We start from the raw sequence: 15,767 nt of genomic DNA, 5'->3' as shown, positions 1-15,767 counted from the left end.
AAAAGAAATTTTTAGAAAGACACAAATCAATGGAAAGATACTGTGTTCATGGATTGGAAGGCTTGGTATTGTTAGGATGTCAATATCATTCAAAATGATCTACAGACTTAATGTAATCCCTATCAAAATCCTAAAAGTATTTTCTGCAGAAATAGAAGAATCCACCCTAAAATTCATATGGAATCTCAACGGGTCCCAAACAGTCAAAGTAATTGTTATCTGCTGAATTACGTACCTTCCCAAATTCATGTTAAAGTTCTACCCTCCCCCCCACCACATCCCTTCCAATATAGCTCAGAAAATAACTATATTTGGAGAGAGGACCATTAAAGAGGTGATTAAGCTAAAATGAGGCCTTTGGGTGGGCTCATCTGACCAATGTCCTCGTAAGAAGAAATTTGAGTACATACAGAGACACCAGAGATGTGCATACTGAGAGGAAAGGCCATGTGAGAACAGAGCAAGAAGATCATTTGAAAGCCAAGAAGAAAGGCCACTTAAGAAACAAAACCTGCACACACATTGATCTTAAACTTTTAGCCTTCAGAACTACAAATAAAAGTCTGCTGTTTAAGCCACCCAGTCTGTGGTATTTTGTTATGGTAGCCCTAGCTAACTAACAGAGTAATGTCAAAAAAAGAACAAACCCAGGAGCACCTGGGTGGCTCAGTAGGTTGGGCGTACCACTTTGGCTCAGGTCATGATCTTATGGTCTGTGAGTTTGAGCCCCACGTCAGGTTCTATGCTGACAGCTCGGAGCCTGGAACCTACTTCAGATTCCGTGTCTCCCTGTCTCTCTGTCTTTCAACCGTTCATGCTCTGTCTCTCAAAAAACAAACAAACAAACAAACAAACCTGGAGGTCTCACACTTTCTGATTTCAAAACTTTTTACAAAGGACAGTAATCAAAAGAGTACGGTACTAGCATAAAGATAAGAGATATAGACCAATGGAGTGGAACAGACAGACCTGAAGTAAACCCTCAGATTCAGGGTCAAATGACTTTCAACAAGGGTGCTAAGACATCCAATGGGGAAAGGACTGTCTCCTCAACAAATGGTGCGGGGAAAACTGGATATCCACAAGCCAAAGAAATAAAGTTGGATCCTTACAAACCACACAAAAATGGCTCTTTCATCTGGGCTGCCAACCAGACTGTGGAAGACCTGAAAACCGGCAGGCCGTGCAAGTCAAGGCCACGGCCGCCCATCAGCAAACACCAGAAGCACTCAGGAGGCCAGGGTAATGCATCACTATAGGATGAACTTTGACAAATATCATCTGGGTTACTTTGGAAAAGTTGGTATGAGGCATTACCACTTAGAGAGGGATAAGAGCTTCTGCCCAACTGTCAACCTTGATAAACTGTGGACCTCGGTCAGCGAGCAGACACATGTAAATGCTGCCAGAAGGAAGACCAGCGCTGCTCCTCTTGTTGATCTCGTGCAATCGGACTACTACAAAGTTTTGGGGAAGGGACAGCTCCCAAAACAGCCTGTCATCATGAAGGCCAAATTCTTCAGTATAAGAGCTGGAGAGAAAATTAAACATTTGGCGGGGGGGGGGGGGAGGGGGGGGAGGGAGGGAAAGGTGGGGGGGGTGCTGCTGTGTCCTGGTAGCTTGAAGCCACAATAGATGGAGGTTCATCAAATGCTAACAGATGAAAAAGAAATACAAAACTGAACTCAAAATGGATCAAAGATGTGAATGAAAGATTTTATTTTATTTATTTATTTTTTTTATGAAATTTATTGTCAAATTGGTTTCTGTACAACACCCAGTGCTCATCCCAACAGGTACCCTCCTCAATACCCGTCACCCACTTTCCCCAACCTCCCACTCCCCATCAACCCTCAGTTTGTTCTCAGTGTTTAAGAGTCTCTTATGCTTTGGCTCTCTCCCCCTCTCTAACTTATTTTTCCCTCCCCCTCCCCCATGGTCTTCTGTTAAGTTTCTCAGGATCCACATAAGAGTGAAAACATATGGTATCTTTCTCTATATGACTTATTTCACTTAGCGTAACACTCTCCAGTTCCATCCACGTTACTACAGGCCATATTTCATTCTTTCTCATTGCCAAGTGGTATTCCATTGTGTATATAAACCACAATTTCTTTATCCATTCATCAGTTGATGGACATTTAGGCTCTTCCCATAGTTTGGCTATTGTTGAAAGTGCTGCTATAAACATTGGGGTATAAGTGCCCCTATGCATCAGCACTCCTGTATCCCTTGGGTAAATTCCTAGCAGTGCTATTGCTGGGTCATAGGATAGATCTATTTTTAATTTTTTGAGGAACCTCCACACTGTTTTCTAGAGCGGCTGCACCGTTTGCATTCCCACCAACAGTGCAAGGGGGTTCCCGTTTCTCCACATCCTCGCCAACATCTATAGTCTCCTGATTTGTTCATTTTAGCCACTCTGACTAGCATGAGGTGGTATCTCAGTGTGGTTTTGATTTGTATTTCCCTGATGATCGCATTCACAATTGCACCAAGAATCATAAAATACCTAGGAATAAACCTAATCAAAGCTGTAAAAGATCTGTATGCTGAAAACTATAGAAAGCTTATGAAGGAAATTGAAGAAGGTACAATGAAATGGAAAGACATTCCATGCTCATGGATTGGAATAATAAATATTGTTAAAATGTCAATACTACCCAAAGCTATCTATCTGCACATTCAATGCAATCCCAATCAAAATTGCACCAGCATTCTTCTCTAAGCTAGAACAAGCAATCCTAAAATTCGTATGGAACCACAAAAGACTCCGAATAGCCAAAGTAATATTGAAGAATAAGACCAAAGCTGGAGGCATCACAATCCCAGACTTTAGCCTCTACTACAGAGCTGTAATCATCAAGACAGCATGGTATTGGCACAAAAACAGACACATAGACCAATGGAATAGAATACAGACTCCAGAATTGGACCCACAAAAGTATGGCCAACTAATCTTTGACAAAGCAGGAAAGAATATCCAATGGAAAACAGTCTCTTTAACAAATGGTGCTGGGAGAACTGAACAGCAACATGCAGAAGGTTGAAACTAGACCACTTTCTTACATCACTCACAAAAATAAACTCAAAATGGATGAAGGACCTGAATGTGAGACAGGAAACCATCAAAACCCTAGAGGAGAAAGCAGGAAAAGAGCTCTCTGACCTCAGCCACAGCAATTTCTTACTTGACACATCCCCAAAGGCAAGGGAATTAAAAGCAAAAATGAACTACTGGGACCTTATGAAGATAAAATCTTCTGCATTGCAAAGGAAACAATCAACAAAACTACACAGCAACCAACGGAATGGGAAAAGATATTTGCAAATGACCTGTTGGACAAAGGGCTAGTATCCAAAATCTATAAAGAACTCACCAAACTTCACACCCGAAAAACAAATAATCCAGTGAAGAAATGGGCAGAAAACATGAATAGACACTTCTCTAAAGAAGACATTCAATGGCCAACAGGCACATGAAAAGATGAATGTAAGACTTTATAAAACACTTAGAAGAAAAAAACTTCATCACATTAGGTTGGCACGTATAATACCAAAAACATAAGGAACACAAATCAAAATTGATCAATAGGACATCAAATTAAAAACTTCTGTGTGTCAAAGGACACAATCAACATATTGAAAAGTCAGCCTACAGCATGGAAGAAAATATTTGTAAATCATACCTTGTATGAAGGTTCACTATCGAACATATAAAGCACCTGCACTTCCACAACAAAAAAACCTAGTAACGCAATGAAAAAATAGACCAAGGACCTCCATATTTCCCCACCGACACATAAATGGTCAACAAAAATATGAAAAGATGCTCAATATCACTTATCATTAGCAAAATGTAAATCAAAACCCAAATGATATATCACCTCACATCCTTTTGGAAGACTACTAAGAATCAAAAATAGAAGTAAAGAAGTTTGGATGAGGATATGGAGAAACTGAAATCCTTGTGCAATTGGGGACAATGTAAAATGGTACAGGCTTCAGGAAAAAATATTATGGTGGTTTCTTACAAAATTAAAAATAGAATTGCCATATGATTCAGCAATTCCACTTCTGGATATAAATCCGAAAGAATTGAAAACAAGGCCTCAAATATCTATGTGTAGTATACTGGTCTTCATAGCAGCATCATTCACAAAAGCCAAAAGATGGAAGCAATGCAAACAAATGTCCATCGGCAGATACACACAGGTAAAGAAAAGGTGGAACATACATACGATGGAATGTACACACATGTATACACACAGCATACAGCCTTAGAAAGGAAGGAATTCTGACGCATGCTACAACATGGATGGATCTTGAGGGCATTATGCTAAGTGAAATAAGCCAGTCACAAAAAGACAAATACTGTATGATCCCACTTACATGAGGTACCTAGAATAATCAAATTTAGAGGAACAAAGTAGAATGGTAGCTGCCAAAACCGGGCAGAAGGTAAAATGGAGAGTTGTTTAATGGGTGTAGAATTTCAGTTTTGCAAGACCAAAAAGTTCTGGGGATTGATTACATAACAGCTGTAAATATATTTCAATTTCGGCAGAAGCGCCTTGCAATATAATCATTGCTAAATAAGAATATGAAGGACGCAGATCAGAAAGGATACCGAACTTCCCCCTATTTACTGAATTCTTTTAAAAATGTTGGCCATTCCTTTTGTAGCAATGTGGATGGAACTGGAGAGTGTTATGCTAAGTGAAATAAGTCATACAGAGAAAGACAGATACCATATGTTTTCACTCTTATGCGGATCCTGAGAAACTTAACAGAAGTCCATGGGGGAGGGGAAGAACAAAAAAAAGAGATTAGAGAGGGAGGGAGCCAAAGCATAAGAGACTCCTTAAAAACTGAGAATAAACTGAGGGTTGGTGGGGGGTGGGAGGGAGGGGAGGGTGGGTGACGGGTATTGAGGAGGGCACCTTTTGGGATGAGCACTGGGTGTTGTGTGGAAACCAATTTGACAATAAATTTCATATTTTAAAAAAAAATTAAAAAATAAATAAGCTTTCACTAAAAAAAAAAAATGTTGGCCATTAAAGTCCCCATATGAGTGAAGTCATATGATTGAGGGGTTGTGGGAGGGGGGAGGGGCTAAATGGGTAAGGGGCACTAAGGAATCTCCTCCTGAAATCATTGTTGCACTATATGCGGGGGGGGGGGGGGGGGGGGGGGGGGGGGGCTAAATGGTATGCTAACTAATTTGGATGTAAATTCAAAAAAAAAATAGTTGGCCATTACGTAATTTAGAAACTGATGTAAAATCTAACATCTTTGTTTGGAACTCATAATGGATCAGTGCTTTTATAAAAGTAAGATTTTCAACAGGTAGGAAGACAGGTGGGAATAAAGTTCACTGGTGTACATCCTGGGAATCTATTCCTGTGGCTGTCTGGTTATTTGTTCACCAAACCATCTCCCCTTCCTTCCTGGGCACACAGCTCGACTTCATTTCCCAGCTTACTCTGCAGGTAGGTGTGGCCACAACTGCACTCTGGCCAGTGGGCTGGGGCAGAAATGACATATGCCATCTCCTGGGCCTGATTCATAAAACCCTCCCCGGTGCTACCAACCATTCTCTGAGGAAGGACTTGGAGCGGGCAGAGCCTGGGTAAGAACCCCTGAGGAGCACTGCCAGGCTAGTAACATACATACCAGACCACTGCTTCAGCAAGAAAGCCTTACTGTGTTAAGGTACTAAAATGTACATTCTTAAAATACAAAATTTAAAAGGAAATACTTAACTAAGCAGTAAAAATTGTTAATCATGGTTGCCCGCTAAACATTTTTACTCAGTCTTATATAGGAATGGATACCAGTAACAAAACAAACCTGCTTAGTAGTGGAAATTCATTACTTTCGTGTAGAGTATCTTCCTAGACCCAATCTTCTTTGAGTCATGACTCAAAGTCCCCATGACTTTGGGAACTCATGACTACTCCTGGCTTTGTGACCAATCATATTCTGCATATCTATTTGTTCATACGAACACTCTGATTAGCTGGATTCTTTACACAGTGAATGTGTCTCAAGAACCCTCTAGAAACATTTTGAACTTTTAAAAACATGCCTGGAATATTCTTTTAAAAAAATATTTATTTGAGAGAGAAAGAGTGTGCACACATATGCACGTGACAAGGGAGGAGGGGCAGAGAGAGAAGGAGAGAGAGAATCCCAAGCAGGCTCCGTGCTGTCAGCAGGGAGCCCAACACGAGGCTTGATCTCACAAACTGTGAGATCATAACCTGAGGCCAAATCAGGAGTCGGACGCTCAACTAATTGAGCCACCCGGGGTCCCCAAAATGCCCGGAATATTCTGATAAGAATTGTCATCAGTACCTTCTCAAACTGGATAATGGCAGCAGTAATGGATTAAACACATGCACTCACACACACTTTTCTTCCACTGTTTTGTAGACATAACAATTAGAAGGACAATACATATTTCAAACAATATAAAGCTTGCTGAAAAAGTTTGCTGAAAAAAATCTAATGAGATTATGGCTAGGAATTAATTCTGAGCATCCAACTCTAAAAGCGTAGGTAGTGGTCTGTCACTGACTATAACGGGGGTCCTGTAAGTTCACACTTGGTATCCACCTTTGAGCCACTGGCATCCCCAGTGAAAAGAAGCTGAAGGAAAGCTACGTCCAAGGGCTGCTGGGGGTTTCATCACGTGTAGCACCAGGTTCACCAAGAAGGTGGAAAGACAGGGAGAGTCAGTCTACAGTAACTAAGTGAACACACAGAACGGACACTTACACATTTCTCCTTGAGGAGCTGGCTTCATTTAGCCAAAAAAAATGTACTGGATTTACTGTTACTTGCATTTCATTGAAAAATAGGTGAGTTGACCCATATGACAGTATTACTATAAATATTAGGAAGATATGACAAAATCTTGGCAAGAATAATGGAATGGCCCAAGTTTGGGAAACACTATCATAAGTAGCTATAAATAATCAAATCGCCTCTCAGATGAAAGCACTGGAATGAATATTAAAATAATTAAATGATTCTGGGAATCTGAAAAGAAAAAGACAATTAACATTTGCTTTAAATTTTGGATTGCTGTTGTAGGACTCACTTTTCTTGATGGTTTAGTTTAACTCCTAGATCAAATGCTTTCCGTTAATTTTTTTACTTCCTCATTTTTTATGGTCTCAACCAACTTCAGCTTAGGCATTCTGATCTCAATGCCTGAAACACATAGGTTTAAATGTTTTAACTTTCTTACTTTTCAATAATGAGCAAAATCTATGCCTAAGCATCTATATATAAGTTGCCATCTGTCTGTAACATTCTATCTATTTATAGAAATATATTGAACATGGATACAAAGTTACATTAAGTTGCATGTGCAAAAATTCCTGTTATCTAGAAATTAATTAGTTGCCACCGATTACAAGCTGAAATATTAATATATGTTTATACATGTATATAAATCTAGTCACACAAATACTCAAACACAAACCTGATTTCGAACTGTTACCTAAAATCAGAGGTTGGCGTTTAATACTAGCAAATAACATCATGTTATTATATTACGCAGTGTGTGACAACATGATTAAAAACCTTCCGTGGAATAAAAGAGTAAATCAGGTGTGTTTCCTTAATCAGAACACGACCAGTTATACCTTATTATGAAATTAAAACGCAAACAAAAGAACTGGGATGAGAATAAAGTTTGGGGAAACTACAGATCATAAGCACCGTGAGGGCATGAGTGATTGCCTCCAGAGAAGCTACGCGATGTGTTGCAAAGCATGGTGGCCGCAGCATGAGGAAACAGGTCATGCTCCTAGATGTGGCACAACCCGCCAACATGTTCGGCATGGCAGAAATTCTTTGAGCCTCACTTGCCAACATTTTTGAATCGGGAAAATGAATGAGCCAATTCTCTGAGAAAACTGAAACCTCTCTTAACAGTTTTATGCTCCTGTGAAAAATAAAGAAACCTCCACCAGCCACAAGCCATAAATCAAAAAGGACAAAGGTAAGGGGATACAATGTGTTCTTCATTTCCTACACGCAAACATCAAACGTTAACTCAGTCAAACACTAGGAGTATAATGCACAAAGTCATTGCTCATCACTTTCTACGCTTGGAATATCAACACATTCCAAATATTTTTAGTAGAATCTTCATTTTATTCCAAGTATTTGATGTTTTCTGTCTTCCACCCCTCCCCTAGGCCCAGCCTTCTTGTCTTCTGTTATCTACACAAAGTTATATTTAAATTAACAGATGCTTACTGAATGGTGAACGTTTCCAGGAGGGGAAATTCCTCACTTCCTGTGAGGTAGGAAAAAGCAGAGGAACAAAGTTCTTTTCCCTATGTGGAGTCAACCTATGGGTCAGAGAAAGACGTTACACATTGTTGATGCTTTACAAAATACAAGAGCAAAATTAAAATAGCAATAAAGAAGTAGGCATTATCACTCCATTCACTTCTTTTTAGTTTATCTTTACCATTTCTACACGTCATCCTGCATACATATATCAACTTACCAGGAGACCCTGGGCCAGGCAGTGGTCCAACGTGCAAGTGTTGAATCCATCCATTTGGTCAGGATCTATCCATTGGTTTGCTTCCCCCACCAAAAGAATGTCTCTAAAACTGACATTTGACAAAGGCTTAAACAGAACTACCAGTTTTATTATTGCAAAGCAAAATAATTTATTTCTAATGCGGTAATCCAATGACAAGTGAACACTTACCCTCTAATAAGTGATCTTGTGGTGTCCCTGATATTCACTCTATAGAAGTTAAGTGGTATCTCTCTCAGATTTGGGGTTTATCAAGCTAAACTTGAGTCAATATTTCTTGAATGTACACTTTGAATCTGATCTGATTCAAACCTTTAGGCAGTTGTCACAAACAGATCTGAGCTGTGCCTCACTTCTCAAGCATTGCCTCACCTATCAGAGGGACCGGATGCACAGAGTCAGGGCAGACCCTATCTGACCTTCAAAACAGTTCCAGAAATGAACTTTCATGGAAGATGGTGGAGTAGGAGGGCCCTAAGACCACCTCATCCCTGGATACAGCCACATCAGTGTAAATAACCCAGAAAAGGACCTGAAGGCTGACAGAACAGACTCTCCACAGCCAAATGTAGAGAAGAGGCAACAATCAAAGAGGGTAGGAGGGCAGAGACAAGGTCAGGAGCTAAATACACCCACAGGACTGTCCACAGGAGGGAGGGACACCACAGGTGTAGAGAGGGGCAAAGAAACACTCTCATACCAAGGAGCTTGCATGGGAAACATGAATCCCTATTTTTGGCTTTGAATACCAAGAGGCCAAATTTGTTGAGTTCTTACAACCAGCAGGGCTTAACACTCAGAACTTTAAAAATCAGCAGTCTGGGCTCTATGAGAGCACAGGATAGAATCACCACCCTTAAGAAGACAGAACTGCAAACAGCCCTACTGAGATAACAGCACAGAGGCAGTAGTCTGAAAAATTCCTGGGGCATACGGGAGAGATTTGCTTACTAATCTCAGAGCGTGACTAATCACAGAGGAGCAGGGATCTTTGGGAGACTTTCCCAGGAACAAAGAAGCTGGCAGGTGCCATTTCCCTGCCCTGCACCCCAGTCTAGATACATGGACACCTGTGAGAATCAGCACAGTGTCAACACTCACTACCTAACTTGCTAACACCATGCCCCACCCAGTGTTTTTCCCTGTGGACACACCCCCTGCAGCCAGGCCTCTCCGGCAGCAGACCCATACAAGGCTTGCTATCAGCACAAAGCCCACCCTCTGCCCCACCCCACCCCTCACCTTGTACTTCTGCAGATCCACTCCCTCCACCTGACCTGCCTCGATCCTTTCTCACAGGAGACCAGGGCAGACCTAATGGGCACCATGTGCCCCACCACCATGTTCTTCTGCAGATCAATCCCCTCCACTTCACTCTTGTCTGGAGTTCATCCAAAGCCGTGCCACAAGCCTGCCAATGGGCAAGCAGCTCTGAAAGGGGCCAGCACCACTCCAAAGTGACTCCCACCCAAGGGAGAGAAGATAACCACACACTAGTCTGAATACAGCCCCAGAGGTGAAGGCAGACATTTGGACCTGTTCTGTTGAACTGCGGGCCCTATTCAACAAGGAGAATTTCTCAGGAGATAAGACCGAGAAAGCACCCAGCAATTCAGTGCTATTGCATCTCTGGCAAATACTTGGTCCAACTTAAGCCCAAGGTTGCACCACACTGGCCCACTAACAACACAGGGACCAAAACCTGCCCACAACAGGCAAAGAGAACCATCGCAGATGACTGAAGGAGAAAGTGGCTCAGCCACAACATTGTGTGCGCATGCAACACAAACAGGAGACACCATTGAAGTGCCAGGTTCTGGAGACTGCACTGCAGGACAGTATAGGCCCTCTTCTCCATAAAGCCACTACTTTCAAGAGCAGAAGACAAAGCTGACTTTCCTAACACATAGAAACAGACAGAGAGAATTGAATTGGACAAAACAAGGAGACAGAGGAGTATGTCCCAAATGAAAAAAAAAAAAAAAAAAAAAAAAGGGACAAAATCACAGCAAGAGAGCTGAATGAAATGGAGGAAGTAATATGCTTAACAGAGAATTTAAAGTAAGGGTCATAAAGATACTCACTAGACTTGAGAGTGGAGGACTTCAGTGACACCCTTGACAAAGAGAGAAAACATAAAGAACCAATCAGAGATGAAGAACTCAGTAGCTCAAATTAATAATATGCTAGAGGAAATTAATGTAGACCAGGAGAAGCAGAACAGACTAGTAACCAGGTGGAAAGAATAATGGAAAGCAAATAAGATGAACAGAAAACAGAAAAAAGTAACAAAAAATGAAAATAGACTTAGGAAACTCAGTGACACCATCAAGAGTAATGACATTTGCATTATAGGTATTTCAGAAGGAGAAAAGAGGGCAGAAAATGTATTTGAAGGACTAGTATCTGAAAACTTCCTGAATCTGGGGAATAAAACAGAAATCCAGATCCAGGAGGCACAGAGAGCACCCAAAAAATGAACCTAAGAAGGTCCACACCAAGACACATAGTAATTAAAATGACCCAAAGTAGGGATGCCTGGGTGGCTCAGTTGGTTGAGGGTCCAACTCTTGATCTTGGTTCAGGTTGTGATCTTACTTACAGCTCATGAGATCAAGCCTTGCATCAGGCTCTGTGCTGACCACTCACCACAATCCCTGACTAGGATTTTCTCTCTTCCTCTTTGTCTCTCCCTCTCTCTTTCCTTTCCTTGCTCTCTCTCTCTCTCTCTCTCTAATAAACATTTAAAAATAAATAAAATAAAATGGCCAAAAGTAGTGATAAAGACAAAAATTTTAAAGCAGCCAGAGAAAAGAAAGCAGTTACATACAAGGGAAACCCCATAAAGCTATCAGCTGATTTTTCAGCAGAAATTTTACAGGCCAGAAGGGAGTAGTAGCATGATGTACTCAAAGTGCTGAAAGTAAAAAAAAAAAACTACAGCCAAGAATACTGTATCCAGTAAGGTTATCATTCAGAATAGGACAAGATCAAGTTTCCCAAACAAAAGTTAAAGGAATTCATCACCACTAACCCAGCTCTATAAGAAATGTTAAGGGAGACTCTTTGTGTGAAATGGAAAGACCATAAGTAGTAATAAGAATACGGTGCACAAAAGCAGTAAAAATAAGTATATCTACAAAAGTAAGTCAAGGGATTCACAAAATAAAAGGATGTAAAGTAAGACATCAAATACCTGAAATGTGGGAGGGGAGAGAAGTTAGAAAAAAATGGGTTCAAACTTAAGCGATCAACTTAATATAGACTGCTACATGCATATTATATACAAACCTAATGGTAATCACGAATCAAAAACTAGTAATAAGAGCAAAAAAATAACAACAAACTAAACAACAGGAGACAAAGAGAGAAAGGAATCCAAGTCAATCACTAAGAAAGCAAGCAAACCATGACAGAAGAGTGCAAGACAACAAAGGAACAGAGAAAACTACAAAAGCAACCATAAAACAAATAGCAAAATGGCAGTAAGCACATACCTATCAATAATTATTTTGAATGTAAATGGACTAAATGCTCCGATCAAAAGACCTAAGGTGAAGGGATGGATAAAATAATAATAATAATAATAAGTCCATCTATATGCTGTCTACAAGAGACAGGTCAGACCTAAAGACACCTGCAGACTGAAAGTAAAGAGATGGAGAAACATTTATCATGTAACTGCATGTGAAAAGAAAGCCAGGGTAGCCATACTTATATGAGACAAAATTGACTTTAAAACAAAGTAACAAGGAGTGCCTGGGTAGCTCAGTCAGTTAAGCGTCCGACTTCAGCTCAGGTCATGATCTCGCTGTCTGTGAGTTCGAGCCCCGCGTCGGGCTCTGTGCTGACAGCTCAGAGCCTGGAGCCTGCTTCACACATTCTGTGTCTCCCTCTCTCTCTGCCCCTCCCCTGCTCATGCTCTGTGTCTCTCTGTCTCAAAAATAAATAAAAACATTAAAAAAATTTTTTTTTAAAAAGTAATGAGACAAAGAAGAGCACCATATTATAAGGGGACAAATCCAATTTACGATTGGATATATCAATTGTAAATATTTATGTACCCTACATGGAGCACCCAAATACAAGAAGCAGCTATTACAAACATAAAGTAATAGATGGTAATACAGTAATAGTAGGCGACTTTACCACCACACTCACATCAATGGACAGATCATCCGAACAGAAAATCAACAAGGAAACAATGGCTTTGAGTGACACACTGGACCAGATGGATCTAACAGATATATTCAGAACATTCCATCCTAAAACAACAGAATACACATTTTTTGCAAGTGCACGTGAGACAGTCTCCAGAATGGATCACATATTAGGCACCCAAACAAGTCTCAACAAATTCAAAAAGATGCAAGTCATACCATGCATCTTTTCTGACCACAACGCTAAGAAACTAAAAATTTAACCACAGGGAAAAATCTAGAAAGAACACATATATATGGAGGTTAAATAACACACTACTAAATAATGAATGGGCCAACTGAGAAATCAAAAAGAAACCAAAACATACGTGGACACAAGTTAAAATGAAACTATAACAGCCCAAAATCCTTGGGATCAGCAAAAGCTGTTCTAAGAGAGAAGTTTATAGCAACAGAGAAAAGTTTACAGGCCTACATCAAGAAGAAAAACCTCAAACAACCTAACCTTACACCTAAAGGAGCTAGGAAAGAACAAACAAAAACCCAAACCAGTAGAAGGAAGGAAATAATAAATATTAGAGCAGAAATAAACTAAAAATAAGACAAGTATATTATTTAGATATTAGACAAATATATATAATATCTAAAAAACAAAACAATAGGGCAATGAAACAAGCTGGTACTTTGAAAACATCAACAAAATTGATACACCTTTAGCCAGAATCATAAAAAAAGAAAAGGATTCAAATGAACAAAATCAGAAATGAAAGAGGACAAATAATAACCAGCACCATAGAAATATAATTATAAGAAAATATTATGAAAAATTATATGCCAACAAATTAGACAACCTAGAAGAAATGGATAAATTCCTGGAAATATAATCTACCAAAACTAAACCAAGAAGAAATACAAAATTTGAACAGACCAATTACCAGCAATGATATTGAATCAGTAATCAAAAAACTCCCAACGAAGAAAAGTCCAGGACCAGTTTCACAAGTAAATTCTAACAAACATTTAAAGAAGAGTTAATAGCTATTCTTCTCAAACTTTTCCAAACATAGAAGAGAAGGGAAAGCTTCCAACTCATTCTATGAGGCCAGTATCACCCTACCAAAACCAGATAAAGACACTACATAAAAAGAGAACCATGGATCACTATCTCTGATGAACAAAGATGCAAAAAGCCTCATCAAATTATTAGCAAACCAAATTGAAGAATACATGAAAGAAATCATCTTCCATGATCAAGTGGGATTCATTCCTGAGATGTAAGCATGGTTAAATATTTGCAAATCAATCAACATGCTACATCACATCAATAAGAGAAAGGATAAAAAAACATATGATCATTACAATGGATAGTATAACATCAATTCAGGATAAAAACCCTCAAAACCAAGTAGGTTTACAGGGAACATACCTCGACATAACAAAGGCCATATATGAAAAACCCACAGCAAACATCATACTCAGTGGGTAAAAATGGAGAGCTTTTCCCCTAAAGTCAGGAAGAAGACAAGGATGTCCACTCTCACCACTTTTATTCGACATAGTACTGGAAGTCCTAGGCACAGCAATCAGACAACAGAAAGAAATAATAGCCTTCCAAATTGGTAAGGAAGAATAAACCTTTCACTATTTGCAGATGCCATGATACTAAATCTGAAAGATTCCACCAAAAAACTACCAGAACTGACACATGAATTCAGTAAGGTCACAGGACACAAAATTAACTTATACACTGCATTTCTATACACTAAAAATGAAGTAGCAGAAAGAGAAATTAAGAAAACAATCCCACTTATAATTGCATCAAAAATAATAAAATACCTAGGCATATACTTAAGTAAGGAGGTGAAAGATCTACAGTCTGAAAACTATAAAACACTGACGAAAGAAACTGAAGACAACACAAACAAATGGAAAGATATTCCATGCTCACGGACTGAAAGAACAAATAGAGTTAAAATTGTCACACTACCCAGAGCAAGCTGTAGATTTAATGCAACACTTATCGAAGTAACAACAGCATTTTTCACAGAACTAGAAGAAACAATCCTAAAATTTGTATGGAACCACAAAAGATCCCAAATAGCCAAAGCAATCCGGGAAAGGAAGAACAAAACTGGAGGTATCACAGTCCCAGATTTGAAGATACACCACAAAGCTGTAGTAATCAAAACAGTATGACCCTGGCATAAAAACAGAAATAAACATCAATAGAAGAGAATAGAGAGGCCAGAAATAAACCCACAATTATATGGCTGATTCATCTTCCACAAAGGAGGCAAGAATATACAATGGGAAAAAGAAGTTTCTTCAACAAATGGTGTTCAGAAAACTGGACAGCCACATGCAAAAGAATGAAACTGGACCACTTTCTTATACTATACTCAAAAATAAACTCAAAATGGATTAAAAACCTAAATGTAGGACCTGAAACCTTAAAAATCCTAGAAGCAGAGGCAGTAATTTCTCTGACATCGGCCATAGCAACATTTTTCTAGGTATCTCTCCTGAGGCAAGAAAAACAAAAGCAAAAATAAACTACAGGGACTACATCAAAATAAAAAGCTCCCACACAGGGGTGCCCGGGTGGCTCAGTGGGTTAAGTGACTCTTGAATTCAGCTTGCGTCATGATTTCACTGTTGTGAGATCAAGCCCTGCAATCAGGCTCTGCACTGGGCATGGAGCTTACCTAAGATGGCCTTTCTCTCCCTCCCTCTGCCCCTGTCACTGCTCCGTCACACCCTCTCTTGAAAGAAAGAAAGAAAGAAAAAGAAAGAAAGAAAGAAAGAAAGAAAGAAAGAAAGAAAGAAAGAAAGAAAGAGATAAAACCTTTTGTACAGCAAAAGAAAAAAATCAACAAAACTAAAAGACAACCTACTGAATAGGAAATATTTGCAAATGATAAATCAAATAAAGGGTAGTATCCAAAATATATAAAGAACGGATACAACTCAATACCAAATAAAACCTAAAAAACAAAAAACCTCCAATTAAAAAATGGACAGAAGACATGAATAGA

At 39.4% G+C, this 15,767-nt stretch overlaps 1 pseudogene; it reads left to right on the top strand.

The window, feature by feature from the left end:
* Window positions 1-1,125: 1,125 nt before the first annotated feature.
* LOC122218533 lies at window positions 1,126-10,033 on the top strand (annotated as a pseudogene).
* The last annotated feature ends 5,734 nt before the right edge of the window (window positions 10,034-15,767 follow it).

The sequence above is a fragment of the Panthera leo genome, chromosome B1 (assembly GCF_018350215.1).
Source record: "Panthera leo isolate Ple1 chromosome B1, P.leo_Ple1_pat1.1, whole genome shotgun sequence".
NCBI classification, from domain to species: domain Eukaryota; kingdom Metazoa; phylum Chordata; class Mammalia; order Carnivora; family Felidae; genus Panthera; species Panthera leo.
The sequence above is the reverse complement of the archived record's forward strand: the minus strand, read 5'-3'. Positions and strand labels throughout refer to the sequence as shown.